This window comes from Ranitomeya imitator, chromosome 7 (genome assembly GCF_032444005.1).
Source record: "Ranitomeya imitator isolate aRanImi1 chromosome 7, aRanImi1.pri, whole genome shotgun sequence".
Taxonomy (NCBI): Eukaryota; Metazoa; Chordata; class Amphibia; order Anura; family Dendrobatidae; genus Ranitomeya; species Ranitomeya imitator.
The window spans coordinates 143,239,089-143,256,698 of record NC_091288.1 but is presented as its reverse complement, the minus strand read 5'-3'; the positions used below and the strand labels follow the sequence as shown (position 1 = coordinate 143,256,698).

Here is a 17,610-nt window from a genome sequence, read left to right as displayed (position 1 = left end):
TAGGCACAGTTAACTATGGGTAAAAATAACTTTACCAATAATATATATATATATATATATATATATATATATATATATATATATATATATATATATATATATACATACACACAAACTAGATGGTGGCCCGATTCTCATCGCATCGGGTATTCTAGAATATGCATGTCCACGTAGTATATAGCACAGCCACGTAGTATATTGCCCAGCCATGCAGTATATTGCCCAGCCACGTAGTATATTGCCCAGTCACGTTGCCCAGCCACGTAGTATATTGCCCAGTCATGTAGTATATTGCACAGCCCACGTAGTATATAGCGCAGCCAAGTTGCAAAGCCCACGTAGTATATTGCCCAGCAGAGCCGTACCTCTGAACAGCACTGTCACGCCGTAAGCGGCGTTAAAGGGGCAGGGCGGCGTACTGAGACCCGCACCTGACCCTACCACTTTAATGGGGCCCTGGCTTTCCCTTATCTCGGGGGTACCTATGAAGGTTAGGAGGCCCGAGCCGCCAGCGTATTCCTGTCTCCTGTACAGGCCCTATTAGTGGCCCCCTCTCCCCCCAAAGGAGGTGGACCGCACCAGTGTAATTATACAACAAATAACAGGGTATACAGACAAGGTAACTAAAAGATTCAAACTCACCAAATGCTCACACAACCACAGAGGGTACACATAGAAGGGAAGAGAAGGAATAAACTTAGGAAGGAAAACAGGTTTAACACGCAACCAAAACTGCAGACACCAATCTCTGTAAATAAACCTCCAACACCAACACCTCTCTCCAGCAACCTCCAAGCCAGGCAGTAGAACTGATCACTGACACTAGCTGAAGTCAGGACTGGGTCTATATAGAGGATCAGATTACAAGATCCACTTCAGCTGAGAGACCCAGCTCTCAGCAATAAGGTTAACTCCTGCACTGCTGGCACAAAGCAGCCAGGTCAGAATATAGGTGAAGAGCTTCTGTTCACTGTGTGTGAACGAGGCCCAGAGCGCTGCGGTTCTCTGGAACCTCTATGTCGCGATAGCCCGGTGACAAGCGCCTCCTCTAAGTCCAGGGGACGCAGGATCGCTTGCCTTCTGCCTCCGCCCTCCCCAATAAGTTACATTCAGCCTATAAGACACGCCTCTAATTTCACCTTAACTTTGAGAGAAAAAAGTGCATCTTATAGTCCGAACAATATGGTAAATCAATTCCTCAAATGCGGTAGCAAATTAACATTTATTTGCTGGAATTTCCATGTGGCCTTCAATACATAGGCAGAATCACTATGTCCTTAAGGCCGGAGTCACACTAGACCGTAATACGGACGAGTACAATGCGATAAAAAAAAAAAAAAAAATCGCATAGCACTCGGCCCAATGTTAATCTATGGGGCAGCTCCTATTATCCGTTGTTTTCTCGGCCGTATGCTGCGATTGTCAGCGTATATCGGCCGAGGACATATGCAATTTGCACACTTGGTCATGTACCCACGAGCTCCTCTCCCTAAGGCTCTCAATGTTCAGTGAAAAACTGAGAGAAGCGGGAAGAGAAGCTCATTGTCACAGGACCACAAGTATGAAAACTGCATATTAGTGAAGTGTCCATGTGATGACTACTGGAACCTGCAGCGCTGAGTCCTGACATCGCAGGCTTCTGAATTCTCACAACTAATGCACTGCACACTTTTAGGGTTCTCCCTGGCTGGTGGACAGTCATGTCAGCACAGGCATGTGATTTGTATACTTCTCACCACATTCCAACTAGACGTGCCCGGCCTCGCTGAGTTCATTTTCATTGAGCGAGGCCACACATGTCTAGTTGGCACGTGAACGCATGTACGTAAATCACCAGCACCAGAGAATCCTGAAAGTGTGCAGGACGCACTGTGAGAAGTCAGAAGTCTGCAGTCACAAAGAATGACAGCAGACTCATCACAAACCTGAACATCCCCTTTAACCCCTTAATGACCGCCAATACGTCTTTTAACTGACCTTAGATATAAGAGAATAGTATCCCTATACAGATGACAATCCAGCAGCTGTCGGCTGTACACTATAGCTGACAACTTGCTGTATCAGCCACGATCAGTATTTGCACCATCTAAATCTGTTTAACCCCTTAGATGCTGCTGTCAATAGTGACTACATCATTATAAATGGTTAACAGTGTGTGGGGGCTTCTTCTTTGTCACAATTGGTGCCCTCAGATCATGATTTTGTTGTCTTGATGTTTGCCATGGCAATTCATGACCAAATAGCGGCCTTAGAGTCTGACGGCTGTAGTAATCTGTTCAGAAGTTAGCAACATTTAGGTGGTAAAAATACAGATTTTCATTTCTGTCATACCACTTTGCATTAATTCCTGTAACGCACCTGAAGGGTTAATAAACTACCTGACAGCAGTTTTCAATATGTTTAGGGGTGCTGTTTTTAAAATGGTATCACGTTTGTGGGTTTCCCAATATATGGGACCCCTAAAGTCACTTCAAACATGGATAAGTCCCTAAAAAAATAAATTTTGTAAATTTCTTTGAAAAAATGAAAAATTGTTGCTACATTTTTAAACCTCCTAAAATGCTAACAAAATAAAATAACATTTTACAAATGGTGCTGATGTAAAGCAGACATGTGTGAAATGTTATTTATTAATGGTTTGCTGTTGTATGATCTGGATTAAAGGGATAATCATTCAAATTTAGAAAATTGCTAATTTTTTAACATTTTTCTAAAATTTTTGATATTTTTTTATAAATAAACACAAAAAATGTTGAACAAAATTTACCATTATCATAAAGTATAATGTGTCACGAAAAAACAATCTTAAAATCACTGGGATTTGTTGAAGTGTTGCAGAGTTATTACCACATAAAGTGACACTGGTCAGATTTCAAAAATTTGGCTCGGTCACTAAGGGGTTAATGCTCCTAACATAAATAAAAACATGAGTTAGTGAGTATCACAAATAACATTTACATCCAGGGACCTTGTAGATGGCGTCGTCTCTCGAGCCGTTCTTTTCTTCAACTTGTCCAGACCTCATGATGAGTTTTCTCATCCACAGCTGTCTCTGCAGACTTCCATCTTCTCCACTCTTTTGCAGAAAATCTCCACATGATGCCCTTAAAGATACAAGTGTCATTATAATGCTCCTGAATGAAAAATTGCTCACTATATTGTCTGCATAAAATATGACCCCCACACTGTCCCTCTTATGGTACATGCTCTTTACACGGACCTCCATACCGGACCCTATTTTCACACTGTCCCCTCCTGGCTGTGCCCTTACACTGTCCCCCCATGCTACGCATGCACAAATCCCAACACCCTCACTCCCCGTACTCTGTCCACATACATTTTTCGCATCACTACTCAAACTGTGTCTGCAAACATTCCCCCGTTTGCTCCCCAAACTGTCTGCACCCATCCCCCATACTGTTTCCTCATATATGCCCCCCCATCTCCCCCTTTGCTCTTCATTTTGTGTCCTCAAATCTCCCCCACACATTAAATCCCCCATCCCCATGACAAATCTCCCCCACACATTAAACACCCCCATCCCCATGACAAATCTCCCCCACACATTAAATCCCCCCATCAAATCTCCCCCCACACACATTCAATCCCCCATCTCTACACTCCAATTCTCTCCACACACAATAAATCCCCCCATCTCCACTCACATTAAATCCCCCCCCACAATAAATCCCCCCATCTCCACTCACATTAAATCCCTTCCCCACAATAAATCCACCCATCTCGACTCATATTAAATCTCCCCCATCCAATAATAAATCCCCCCATCCCCATGACAAATCTCCCCGCACACACATTCAATCCCCCATCTCTCCACTCCAATTCTCCCCACACACAATAAATCCCCCCATCTCCACTCACATTAAATCCCTTCCCCACAATAAATCCCCCCCATCTCCACTCATATTAAATATCCCACATCCAATAATAAATCCCACCATCCCCACTCACATTAAATCCCCCCCTGCACCTTCGGTGTCTTCAGCTTCACTGGAGCACTTACCACCGATCTGCGTCTCAGTGCCTCTGCTGCTCTGCCTCTGCTCTGCAGCGCGGGCGAGTGACGTCAGCAGCGTGATCACATGACCTGATCACGCTGCTGGCGTCGCTCTGACCCGGCAGTCAGAGCTTCAATTGTACTTGCTTGTCACATGCAGTACAATTGAACACTGGGAGCCGGCGCGCTGCAGCTTCTCTGTGCTGTCTGACAGCTTGACAGTCGGCACAGAGAACAGCTGACTCCCAGTGCGGGGGGAGGCAGAATGCAGCCGCCAGGGGAGACACTGCGGACCGCCGCTTTAGGCGGCCCGACTGCGCTCCCTGCCGGCTGAGCCAGGGGCACATGCCCCGGCTGCCCCCCTAGATACGCCACTGCACGGACCATCAGTGTGGCTTGCGAGAAATACGCACCAGTGTTCTATAGAAAAGCCGGCAATTCAGTGCGGTGTACAGTAAAATCACACTGTCAAGTTAGAATAGAACAGATAAAATTACACATAGTATAGGTATATATATATATATATATATATATATATATATATATATATATATATATATATATATATCTCATGGAGACACATGTACAGTACAGACCAAAAGTTTGTACACACCTCATTTAAAGATTTTTCTGTATTTTCATGACTATGAAAATTGTACATTCACACTGAGGGCATCAAAGCTATGAATTAACACATGTGGGATTATATACTTAACAGAAAAGTGTGAAACAACTGAAAATATATCTTATATTCTAGGTTCTTCAAAGTAGCCAACTTTTGCTTTGATGACTGCTTTGCACACTCTTGGCATTCTCTTGATGAGCTTCAAGAGGTAGTCATCGGAAACGGTTTTCACTTCACAGGTGTGCCCTGCAAGGTTAAATAAGTGGGATTTCTTGCCTTGTAAATGGGGTTGGGACCATCAGTTGTATTGTGCAGAAGTCTGGTGGATACACAGCTGATAGTCCTACTGAATAGACTGTTAGAATTTGTATTATCGCAAGAAAAAAGCAGCTAAGTAAAGAAAAATGAGTGGCCATCATTACTTTAAGAAATGAAGGTCAGTCAATCCGAAAAGTGCAGTTGCAAAAACCATCAAGCGCTACAAAGAAATTGGCTCCCATGAGGACAGCCCCAGGAAAGGAAGACCAAGAGTCACCTCTGCTTCTGAGGATAAGTTTATCCGAGTCACCAGCCTCCGAAATCGCAGGTTAACAGCAGCTCAGATTAGAGACCAGGTCAATGCCACACAGAGTTCTAGCAGCAGACACATCTCTACAACAACTGTTAAGAGGAGACTTTGTGCAGCAGACCTTCATGGTAAAATAGCTGCTAGGAAACCACTGCTAACGACACTGCTAAGGACAGGCAACAAGCAGAAGAGACTTGTTTGGGCTAAAGAACACAAGGAATGGACATTAGACCAGTGGAAATCTGTGCTTTGGTCTGATGAGTCCAAATTTGAGATCTTCGGTTTCAAGCACCGTGTCTTTGTGCGAGGCAGAAAAGGTGAATGGATGGACTCTACATGACTGGTTCCCACCGTGAAGGAGGAGGAGGTGTGATGGTGTGGGGGTACTTTGCTGGTGACACTGTGATTTATTCAACACTGAAGGCATACTGAACCAGCATGGCTACCACAGCATCTTGCAGCGGCATGCTATTCCATCCGGTTTGTGTTTAGTTGAACCATCATTTATTTTTCAACAGGACAATGACCCCAAACACACCTCCAGGCTGTGTAAGGGCTATTTGACCAAGAAGGAGAGTGATGGGATGCTACGCCAGATGACCTGGCCTCCACAGTCACCAGACCTGAACCCAATCGAGATGGTTTGGGGTGAGCTGGACCGCAGAGTGAAGGCAAAAGGGCCAACAAGTGCTAAGCATCTCTGGGAACTCCTTCAAGACTGTTGGAAGACCATTCCCAGTGACTACTTCTTGAAGCCCATCAAGAGAATGCCAAGAGTGTGCAAAGCAGTCATCAAAGCAAAAGGTGGCTACTTTGAAGAAGCTAGAATACAAGACATAATTTCAGTTGCTTCACACTTTTTTGGTAAGTATATAATTCCACATGTGTTAATTCATAGTATTGATGTCTTCAGTGTGAATGTACAATTTTCACAGTCATGAAAATACAGAAAAATCTTTAAATGAGGTGTGTCCAAACTTTTGGTCTGTACTGTATATACATATATTTATATTTCATGTGTTTCTGGTTCTATAATTGTTCTCTTGTTTCTACAAGACTGGGGAGTCCATCACTCCTCTGTGGGTCATTTGCATTTAAGCTGTTCCATCCTGCATGTCCACATGGATATTCCTTCTCTGAACCCTGCTTATACAGGTACTATACAGATGATCAGGTTTTAAATACATCAAAATTTGGGGGCTTTAGCTGTTAAAATAAAGGGTTAAATTATGGAAAAAAAACTGCCACGGGCTCCCGCGCAATGTTCTCCGCCAGAGTGGGAAAGCCAGTGACTGAGGGCAGATATTAATAGCCTAGAGATAAAAATATCTGCCCCCCGCCACCTCAGAAAAGGCACATCTGTAAGATGCGCCTATTCTGCCACTTAGCCACTCTCTTCCCTGTTATGAACTGGTGGTTTAGGAGCAACATGGGTCGAGCTCTGAAGGAGGTGGTACCTGTACTGACCGCAGTCCCTAAGCTCAACACAACACTAGAAGTAGCCGTGGGATGCTCCTGTCACTCCCTAGGCACCTCGTCACAGCCTGAGAACTAACTACCCCTAAAGATAGAAACAGGAAAACTATCTTGCCTCAGAGAAAATCCCCAAAGGATAGATAGCCCCCCACAAGTAATGACTGTGAGTGGAGAGGGAAAAGACATACGTAGAATGAAACCAGGATGTAGCACAGGAGGCCAGTCTAGCTAGATAGATAGGACAGGACGGAATACTGTGCGGTCAGTATTAAAAACTACAAAAATCCACACAGTTTACAAAAATCTCCACACCTGACTAAAGGTGTGGAGGGTAAATCTGCTTCCCAGAGCTTCCAGCTTAACTGAATTAATCCATACTGACAAGCTGGACAAAATATAGAATGCACAGAACGAATAAGTCTACAACATGTGGACAGAAAAGAGCAAAGAAAGGACTTATCTTTGCTGAACTGGTCAGGATATCAGGGAAATCCAAGAGAGATGTGAATCCAACCAGGAACCATTGACAAGTGACAAGGGAAGAGCCAGGCATAAATTGGCGAGCAGAAAGACAATCAGTGGAAGCAGCTGCAGACTGCTAAATCCAAGGAGCAGCCATTCCACTTAAAACCACCGGAGGGAGCCCAAGAGCAGAACTCACAAAAGTGCCACTTACAACCACCGGAGGGAGCCCAAGAGCGGAATTCACAACACTTCCCACTCCCCTGTAGCTGTGGGATATGGGGTAATAAGGGGTTAATGTCACCTTGCTATTGTAAGGTGACATTAAGCCAGGTTAATAATGGAGAGGTGTCAATAAGACACCTATCCATTATTAATCCTATGTTCATAAAGGGTTAAAAAAAAACACACACACACACACACACACACACACACACACACATTAGGAAAAAAGTATTTTAATGAAATAAAGACACAGGGTGCTGTAATCGTTCATTAAACGCTCAATCCAATTGAAGACCCTTGTCACCTGAAACAAAGTTAAAATAAAAAACAACAATAGCGAGCTAGGCAGGCTGCACAGCAGTAGGGTACAGAGGCCTATTTTTAATACACGAGCACTTTTTTGTTATGCACATTGTTGGTCTTTAGTCCATGTATCTCACCCTGTGACAAACCTAGTTTATATATATGATTATTCATAAATATATATATATATATATATATATATATATATATATATATATATATATATATATATATATATATATATATACATACACATACACATACAATCAGCCAGTTAGTCTGCCTATCTTTTTCCTGTCTAGTGTAAGTGCTGGTCTGTATGTGACACCTATATTAGGATCCATACTGGGAGACATAGGGACAGCCGACAGTGAGTGGGGGCGCCAATCTCGTATCTGTGTTTAGGGTGCCAACCTCCACTGATAGGTAGGCAGTACTAAGAGGCATTGTTTGGCAGGGTTATCCTGCCGGGAGCATCGGTAACGCTGCACGGGATGCCGGAAGGTGAGAATATTGCGATTTTTTTTTTTTTTTTTTTTTTTTTAATTTTTTTTAGCCTGGGTTTTGTTGTGTTTGCGTTTTCGCAGCGGAAAACCGCTGCGAAGATGCATACACAACAGGTGCACATACAGTCATGGCCAAAAGTATTGACACCCCTGCAATTCTGTCAGATAATACTCATTTTCACCCTGAAAATGATTGCAAACACAAATTCTTTGTTATTATTATCGTCATTTAATTTGTCTTAAATGAAAAAAAAAAAAAAAAAAAAAAGAATTGTCCTAAAGCCAAATTGGATATAATTCCACACCAAACATAAAAAAAGGGGGTGGACAAAAGTATTGGCACTGTTTGAAAAATCATGTGATGCTTCTCTAATTTGTGTAATTAACAGCACATGTAACTTACCTGTGGCACCTAACAGGTGTTGGCAATAACTAAATCACACTTGCAGCCAGTTGACATGGATTAAAGTTGACTCAACCTCTGTCCTGTGTCCTTGTGTGTACCACATTGAGCATGGAGAAAAGAAAGAAGACCAAAGAACTGTCTGAGGACTTGAGAAACCAAATTGTGAGGAAGCATGAGCAATCTCAAGGCTACAAGTCCATCTCCAAAGACCTGAATGTTCCTGTGTCTACCGTGCGCAGTGTAATCAAGAAGTTTAAAGCCCATGGCACTGTGGTTAACCTCCCTAGATGTGGATGGAAAATAAAAATTGACAAGAGATTTGGACGCAAGATTGTGCGGATGTTGGATAAAGAACCTCGACTAACATCCAAACAAGTTCAAGCTGCCCTGCAATCCGAGGGTACAACAGTGTCAACCCGTACTATCCATTGGCATCTGAAGGAAAAGGGACTGTATGGTAGGAGACCCAGGAACACCCCACTTCTTACCTCATGACATAAAAAAGCCAGGCTGGAGTTTGCCAAAACTTACCTGAAAAAGTCTAAAACGTTTTTGGAAGAATGTTCTCTGGTCAGATGAGACAAAAGTAGAGCTTTTTGGGCAAAGGCATCAACAGAGTTTACAGGAGAAAAAAAGAGGCATTCAAAGAAAAGAACACGGTCCCTACAGTCAAACATGGCGGAAGTTCCCTGATGTTTTGGGGTTGCTTTGCTGCCTCTGGCACTGGACTGCTTGACCGTGTGCATGCCATTAGGAAGTCTGAAGACTACCAACAAATTTTGCAGCATAATGTAGGGCCCAGTGTGAGAAAGCTGGGCCTCCCTCAGAGGTCATGGGTCTTCCAGCAGGACAATGACCCAAAACACACTTCAAAAAGCACTAGAAAATGGTTTGAGAGAAAGCACTGGAGACTTCTAAGGTGGCCAGCAATGAGTCCAGACCTGAATCCCATAGAACACATGTGGAGAGATGTAAAAATGGCAGTTTGGAGAAGGCACCCTTCAAATATCAGGGACCTGAAGCAGTGTGCAAAGAAGAATGGTCTAAAATTCCAGCAGAGCATTGTAAGAAACTCATTGATGGTTACCAGAAGTGGTTGGTCGCAGTTATTTTGGCTAAAGGTTGTGCAACCAAGTATTAGGCTGAGGGTGCCAATACTTTGGTCTGGCCTATTTTTGGAGTTTTGTGTGAAATGATCAATGTTTTGCTTCATTCTCTTTTGTGTTTTTTCATTTAAGACAAATTAAATGATAATAATAACAAAGAATTTGTGATTGCAATCATTTTCAGGAAGAAACTGAGTATTATCTGATAGAATTGCAGGGGTGTCAATACTTTTGGCCATGACTGTAGCCTCGAAGGGTCCGTCAGAAAAATGGGCCCAGTGCACCCGTTTTTTACAATCTGCATAGGATCCATCATTTCAACATTTTAACGGATCCTGCGTGTTTTTGTAAAAACGGAAGTGTGAAAGAAGTCTTAGAGATATGCAGCACTATTGGGGCGTGATCACAAAACCATCAAAAGTTTTGTTGCAAATAGCGAACAGTCATTGGAAAAAAAAGAGATACACATTAACAGCCAAATAATTCACAGGGGAACAATTTGAAAAAAAATTTCTGTTGAGTTAGGTTTTTGAACGGATTCATACTAAAATTGGCATGCTGATTCCAAAAACGTAGTCAGTTTTTTTCTAGCACGTCAAGTTTTTCCTCCACAACGTACCTGCCAGAGAAGCACAATTGCACTGATATCTGTAATAAGACTTGTTATCTGATTACAATTCGACTCATATAGAGCAACGTGGCAACTTGTAAGAGTAGTCACAACTTTGTCGTGCCTATTTCTTATATATTTCATTTTTTGTTCATATTTGTACTATTAAAAAAAAACAAAACAAAACACTTTTTAGGTACAGTAGTTTACATAGTTTTGAGAAGACAAAAATCCTATAGTTCAAAAACTTGACGTGATAGAGAAAAACTGAGATCATTTCTGGATTCAGCATCCAAAAATTAATTAATAACAATTGTCTGACCTAACTCTTAAAAAATTGTGTTCCCCAGTGAATCAGACGTGAAATGACCAGAGGAGATTATCCTCCAGTGCTGTCACATTCCAGAACTGCAAACTCCCTGGTGTCCAGAAATACAAGGTGTTCAGTGCTGAGAATCATGGCCAAGGTAAAGAAGGCAGAAACCCAACCATCAGCAGTGGCGTATCTAGGTGGGGGGGGGGGGGGGGGGGATGCAGCCAGGGCCGCCTAAAGCGCCAGTCCGCAGTGTCTCCCCCGGAGGCTGCATTCTGCCGCCCCCGCAATGGAAGTCAGCTGTTCTCTGTGCCGACTGTCAAGCTGACAGCCGGCAAACAGAAGCTGCAGCGCGCTGGCTCCCAATGTTCAGTTGTACTGCATCTGTCGAGATGCGAGTACAATTTAAGCTCTGACTGCCGTGTCAGAGCGACGCCAGCAGCGTGATCAGGTCATGTGATCACGCTGCTGACGTCACTCGCCCGCGCTGCAGAGCAGAGGCAGAGCAGCAGAGGTACTGAGACGCAGATCGGTGGTAAGTGCTCCACTGGGGCTGAAAACACTGAAGGTGCAGGGAGGGATTTAATGTGAGTGGGAATGGGGGGGATTTAATGTGAGTGGGGATGGTGGGATTTATTATTGGATGGGGGAGATTTAATATGAGTGGAGATGGGGGGATTTATTGTGGGGAAGGGATTTAATGTGAGTGGAGATGGGATTTATTGTGTGTGGGGAGAATGTGAGTGGAGATGGGGGATTGAATGTGTGTGGGGGGAGATTTGTCATGGGGATGGGGGTGTTTAATGTGTGGGGTGATATTTAGAGTGGGGATGGGGGAGATTTAATGTGTGGGGGAGATTTGTCATGGGGATGGGGGTGTTTAATGTGTGGGGTGATATTTGGAGTGGGGATGGGGGATTTAATGTGTGAGGGAGATTTGAGGACACAAAATGAAGAGCAAAGGGGGAGATGGGGGGCATGTATGAGGAAACAATACCGGGGAATGGGGTGCATATATGAGGAAATAGTATGGGGTATGGGTGCAGACAGTTTGGGGAGCAAACAGGGTAATGTATGCAGACACAGTATGAGTAGCGATGTGAAAAACGTATGTGGACAGAGTACGGGGAGTGAGGGTGTTGGGATGTGTGCATGCGTAGCATGGGGGGACAGTGTAAGGGCACAGCCAGGAGGGGACAGTGTGAAAATAGGGTCCAGTATGGAGGTCCGTGTAAAGAGCATGTACCATAAGAGGGACAGTGTGGGGGTCATATTTTATGCAGACAATATAGTGAGTGGCAATTTTTCATTCAGGAGCATTATAATGACACTTGTATCTTTAAGGGCATCATGTGGAGATTTTCTGCAAAGAGTGGAGAAAATGGAAGTCTGCAGAGACAGCTGTGGATGAGAAAACTCATCATGGGGTCTGGACAAGATGAAGAAAAGGAGAACAGCTCGAGAGATGACGCCATCCATAAGGTACCTGGATGTAAATGTTATTTGTGATACTCACTAACTCATGTTTTTATTTATGTTAGGAGCATTAAAGGGGATGTCCAGGTTTGTAATGAGTCTGCAGTCATTCTTTGTGACTGCAGACTTCTAAGTTCTCACAGTGCGCCCTGCACACTGTCAGGAATCTCTGGTGCTGGTGATTTACATACATGCGATCACGTGCTGACTAGACATGTGTGGCCTCGCTCAATGAAAATTAACTGAGCGAGGCCAGGCACGTCTAGTCGGAATGTGGCCAGAAGTATACAAATCACATACTTGTGCTGACATGACTGTCCACCAGCAAGGGAGAATCCTAAAAGTGTGTAGTGCATTAGTTGTGAGAATTCAGTAGCCTGCGATGTCAGGATTCAGCTCTGCAGGTTCCAGTAGTTGTCACATGGACACGTCACTCATATGCGATTTTCATACTTGTGGTCCTGTGACAATGAGCTTCTCTTCTGCTTCTCTCAGTTTTTCACTGAACATTGAGAGCATTAGGGAGAGGAGCTCGTCGGTACATGACTAAGTGTGCAAATCGCATATGTCCCGGGGGGGGGGGGCGCCAAAATGAATTCTTGCCCCAGGTGCCAGAAACCCTAGATACGCCTCTAACCATAAGTAAACAAGACACATGTTAAAACATCAAAATTGGGCCAAGAATTATCTGAAGATAGATTTTTTGAGAGGTTTTATGGACTGATGAGATTACAGTGACTCAAGAGGGACCAGATGGATGGACCCATGGCTGGATTAGTAATGGGCGCACACCCCAACTTTGACTCAGACACCAGCAAGGTGGCATTGGGATACTTTTATGGGTTAGCATTATCAAAGATGAGCTAGTCAGACCTTTTCATGTTGAAGCTTTACTCAAAATCAACTTCCAAACCTATCTTCAGTTGTTAAACTGGAGAAATTCATGGATATCACCTGAGCTGCTGTACAAATCACGATCCACATGGTTGTAGGAAAGAATTGATGGTTTATTCACTCAACGCGTTTCAAAGTCATTATGACTTCTTCTTCAGGAGACCGAAATCTGTTTTGAGTGAATAAACCATCAATTCTTTCCTACAACCGTGTGGATTGTGATTTGTACAGCAGCTGGTGATATCCATGAATTTCTCCAGTTTAATACTACGTCTTTGGTCATCGGTTCCATGACCAGTGGATCTGCAGCAGCTGTGAACTCTGATGAGTTTCCATGATCTAAAGTAAAGATACGTCAGGTGAGTGCAATCTGATTACATACCTTACTATCTCCACCGGATAAGACCCTATTTGCGTTTTTTTCTAACCTACAGTATTCCTTATTACCTTCAGTTGTTAGAAGACTATTTCTTAAAGCAGTGGCACAGGAAAAAATATTTATTTCAAGAAAACCATCATTTGTTTGCAGAACAATGCTCCACCGCATGCATTGAAGTGCTCCACTGAGTAGCTAGCCAGTAAAGGCCAAAAAAGATGAAAGAGTAATGACATAGCCCCTTCCTCACCTGACCAAAATCTCACTGAGAACTAGTGGGCCATTCTAAAATGGGAGATTTATGGTGAGGGAAAGCAGTCACCTCTGTGTCTGGGAGTCTGTGGTTGGTGTGTCCCAAAAAGTGGATCGTCAACAGATTAAGAAACTGACAGACTCCATGGATGGAAGACTTATGACTATTGTTGAAAAGAAGGGAAGCTACATTGGTCACTGATATTTTTTTTTAGTAATGTCAGAAATATATTTTTGTACATTTGAGTTGTTCATTGTCGTCACAACAGATAAAAATAAGCAACTGAGATCGGAAAATTAACATTTTTCATTTAGTTGCTCAATAATTCTGCACATGGATATTTTCTTAAGGGCAGGGAGAGACTGCCGTACACATTGCTGGTCATCATTATTGGCAACCCTTAATTTTTTTTCATAGACTTTACAATATCTTCATAAATAAATGAAAATATACCAAAGTTATATCCTCAGGACTTTTTCATTAGTGGTCCAAAGTAATACATCAATAAAACATTGTTTTTCAACTTACATTTTGCAATTTCAAAGAAGAAACAGAATAAACAGCATGTGCAGCAATGAAGGCACCCCTCATTAATACTTGGTTGCACACTCTTTGGCATTAATGACAGCCTCCAAAAGTTTCTTGTAGCCATCTATAACCTTCCTGCATTTCTCAGCTGGTGTTTTCTTCCACTCTTCCTTTGTAGTTTGTTCAAGTTCTTGAATGTTTGCAAGGTTCTTTTTCCCATTGACAGATTTCATCCCACCCCAAAGATTTTCAATGGGATTGAGGTCAGGACTCATTGCTGGCCCTTTTCAAACAGTCTTTTTCAACCATTCCAGTGTACTTATTGATGTGTGCTTTGGGTCATTGTCTTGCTGGATGACCCATGAGCTTAGACTCAAACCAAGTTTTCTAACACTGGGTAGGACATTTCACTCTAAAATCTCTTGATAATTCTCTGATTTCATGATTCCTGTGATGTGGTCAAGGCCTCCAGTATCGGATCAGCAAAGCAACCCCACAGCATTATTGATCCTCCACCATGATTAACTGTTGATAGAGTAATATTTTCCTTATAAGCTTCATTGCGCCGTCTGTAAACAAACTGTTGCTTTGCATTTCCAAAAAGCTTTATTTTTGTTTCATCTGTACACAGAACATTTTCCCAGAAGGATTGTGGTTTGTCAAGGTACTCTTTGGCAAAGATCAGTCTTTACTTTTTATGTTTTTTCTTCAGCAATGGTTTCTTCCTTGGCCTTCGCCTATAAAGATCTGCTTGTTTACTGTGTGGCGTATGGTACTTCTTGAAACCATGACCCCAGACTGTTCTATCTGGCCTTCAGATGTTTGACAAGGTGTTTTTTTCACCTTTCGTACCAACCTTCAAAGACATCTCTTGTCAATTTTCCTCTTTCCTTTATGTCCAGGTAGGTTCTTGATGGTTCCATGCTTGGCAAACTTCTTAGCAACATTGCGCACTGTTGAAACTGGGATACCAAAGTCTTTGCAGATGGCCTTATATCTTTTGGAAGTCTTGGGTTTGCTAATAAGAGCATTTTTTATGTCCTCAGACAGCTCCTCTGTCTTCACCATTGTGACAAAGGAACAGGGCTTACCGTGTGGCTTTTTAAAAACACTGCAGTCATCATTCATTGGCCAATTCATGTAACATGGGCACTGAATTAACCCCTTTACCCCCAGGGTGGTTTGTGTTATGAACAGGTAATTCAGAACCACAATGGACCTTGAAGTTCAGAGCACACAAGGTGACCTGACATTTACCAAAAACATAGGACAAGCTCTGAGACGTGGAAACTCTGCTGACCGCAATCCCTAATCCTAACACACCACACTAGAGGTAGCCGTGGATTGCGCCTAACGCTCCCTATGCAACTCGGCACAGCCTGAGAAACTAACTAGCCCTGAAGATAGAGAAAATAAGCCTACCTTGCCTCAGAGAAATTCCCCAAAGGAAAAGGCAGCCCCCCACATATAATGACTGTGAGTAAAGATGAAATACAAACACAGAGATGAAATAGATTTAGCAAAGTGAGGCCCGACTTACTGAATAGGAGGATAGGAAAGATAGCTTTGCGGTCAACACAAAAACCTACAAACAACCACGCAGAGGGGCAAAAAGACCCTCCGCACCGACTAACGGTACGGAGGTGCTCCCTCTGCGTCTCAGAGCTTCCAGCAAGCAAGAAAAAACCAATATAGCAAGCTGGACAGAAAATATAGCAAACAAAAATAACACAAGCAGAACTTAGCTTATGCAGGATAGAGAGGCCACAGGAACGATCCAGGAGGAAGCAAGACCAAAACTAGAACATTGACTGGAGGCCAGGATCAAAGCACCAGGTGGAGTTAAACAGAGCAGCACCTAACGACTTAACCTCATCACCTGAGGAAGGAAACTCAGAAGCCGCAGTACCACTCTCATCCACCAAAGGAAGCTTATAGACAGAACCAGCCGCAGTACCACTCACGACCACAGGAGGGAGCTTGGCCACAGAATTCACAACAGTACCCCCCCCTTGAGGAGGGGTCACCGAACCCTCACCAGAGCCCCCAGGCCGACCAGGATGAGCCACATGAAAGGCACGAACCAGATCGGCAGCATGGACATCAGAGGCAAAGACCCAGGAATTATCTTCCTGACCATAACCTTTCCACTTAACCAGATACTGGAGTTTCCGTCTCGAAACACGAGAATCCAAAATCTTTTCCACAATATACTCCAATTCCCCTTCAACCAAAACCGGAGCAGGAGGATCAATAGATGAAACCACAGGTGCCACGTATCTCCGCAACAATGACCTATGGAACACGTTATGGATGGAAAAAGAAGCCGGAAGAGTCAAACGAAAAGACACAGGATTAAGAACCTCAGAAATCCTATATGGACCAATGAAACGAGGCTTAAATTTAGGAGAGGAAACCTTCATAGGAATATAACGAGATGACAACCAAACCAAATCCCCAACACGAATTCGGGGACCCACACAGCGCCTGCAGTTAGCGAAACGTTGAGCCTTCTCCTGGGATAAAGTCAAATTGTCCACTACATGAGTCCAAATCTGCTGCAACCTATCCACCACAGTATCCACACCAGGACAGTCCGAAGACTCAACCTGCCCTGAAGAGAAACGAGGGTGGAACCCAGAATTGCAGAAAAACGGCGAAACCAAAGTAGCCGAGCTGGCCCGATTATTAAGGGCGAACTCAGCCAAAGGCAAAAAGGACACCCAATCATCCTGATCAGCAGAAACAAAACATCTCAGATATGTTTCCAAGGTCTGATTGGTTCGTTCAGTCTGGCCATTTGTCTGAGGATGGAAAGCCGAGGAAAAAGACAAATCAATGCCCATCCTAGCACAAAAGGCTCGCCAAAACCTCGAAACAAACTGGGAACCAATGTCAGAAACGATGTTCTCTGGAATGCCATGTAAACGAACCACATGCTGAAAAAACAATGGCACCAAATCAGAGGATGAAGGCAATTTAGACAAGGGCACCAAATGGACCATCTTAGAGAAGCGATCACAAACCACCCAAATGACCGACATTCTTTGAGAGACGGGGAGATCCGAAATAAAATCCATAGAGATATGTGTCCAAGGCCTCTTCGGGACCGGCAAGGGCAAAAGCAACCCACTGGCACGAGAACAGCAGGGCTTAGCCCGAGCACAAATCCCACAGGACTGCACAAAAGAACGCACATCCCGCGACAGAGACGGCCACCAAAAGGATCTAGCCACCAAATCTCTGGTACCAAAGATTCCAGGATGACCAGCCAACACCGAACAATGAACCTCAGAGATAACTTTATTCGTCCACCTATCAGGGACAAACAGTTTCTCCGCTGGGCAACGGTCAGGTCTATTAGCCTGAAATTTTTGCAGCACCCGCCGCAAATCAGGGGAGATGGCAGACAAAATTACCCCCTCTTTGAGAATACCCGCCGGCTCAGACAAACCCGGAGAATCGGGC

The 17,610-nt window shown here is 43.6% G+C and overlaps 1 protein-coding gene across 2 annotated transcripts in view; it reads right to left on the bottom strand.

The window, feature by feature from the left end:
- The window catches only part of CALCRL (calcitonin receptor like receptor), a 163,743-nt gene that overhangs the window by 116,612 nt on the left and 29,521 nt on the right, over positions 1-17,610 (bottom strand). The gene's annotated exons all lie outside the window — the stretch shown is intronic.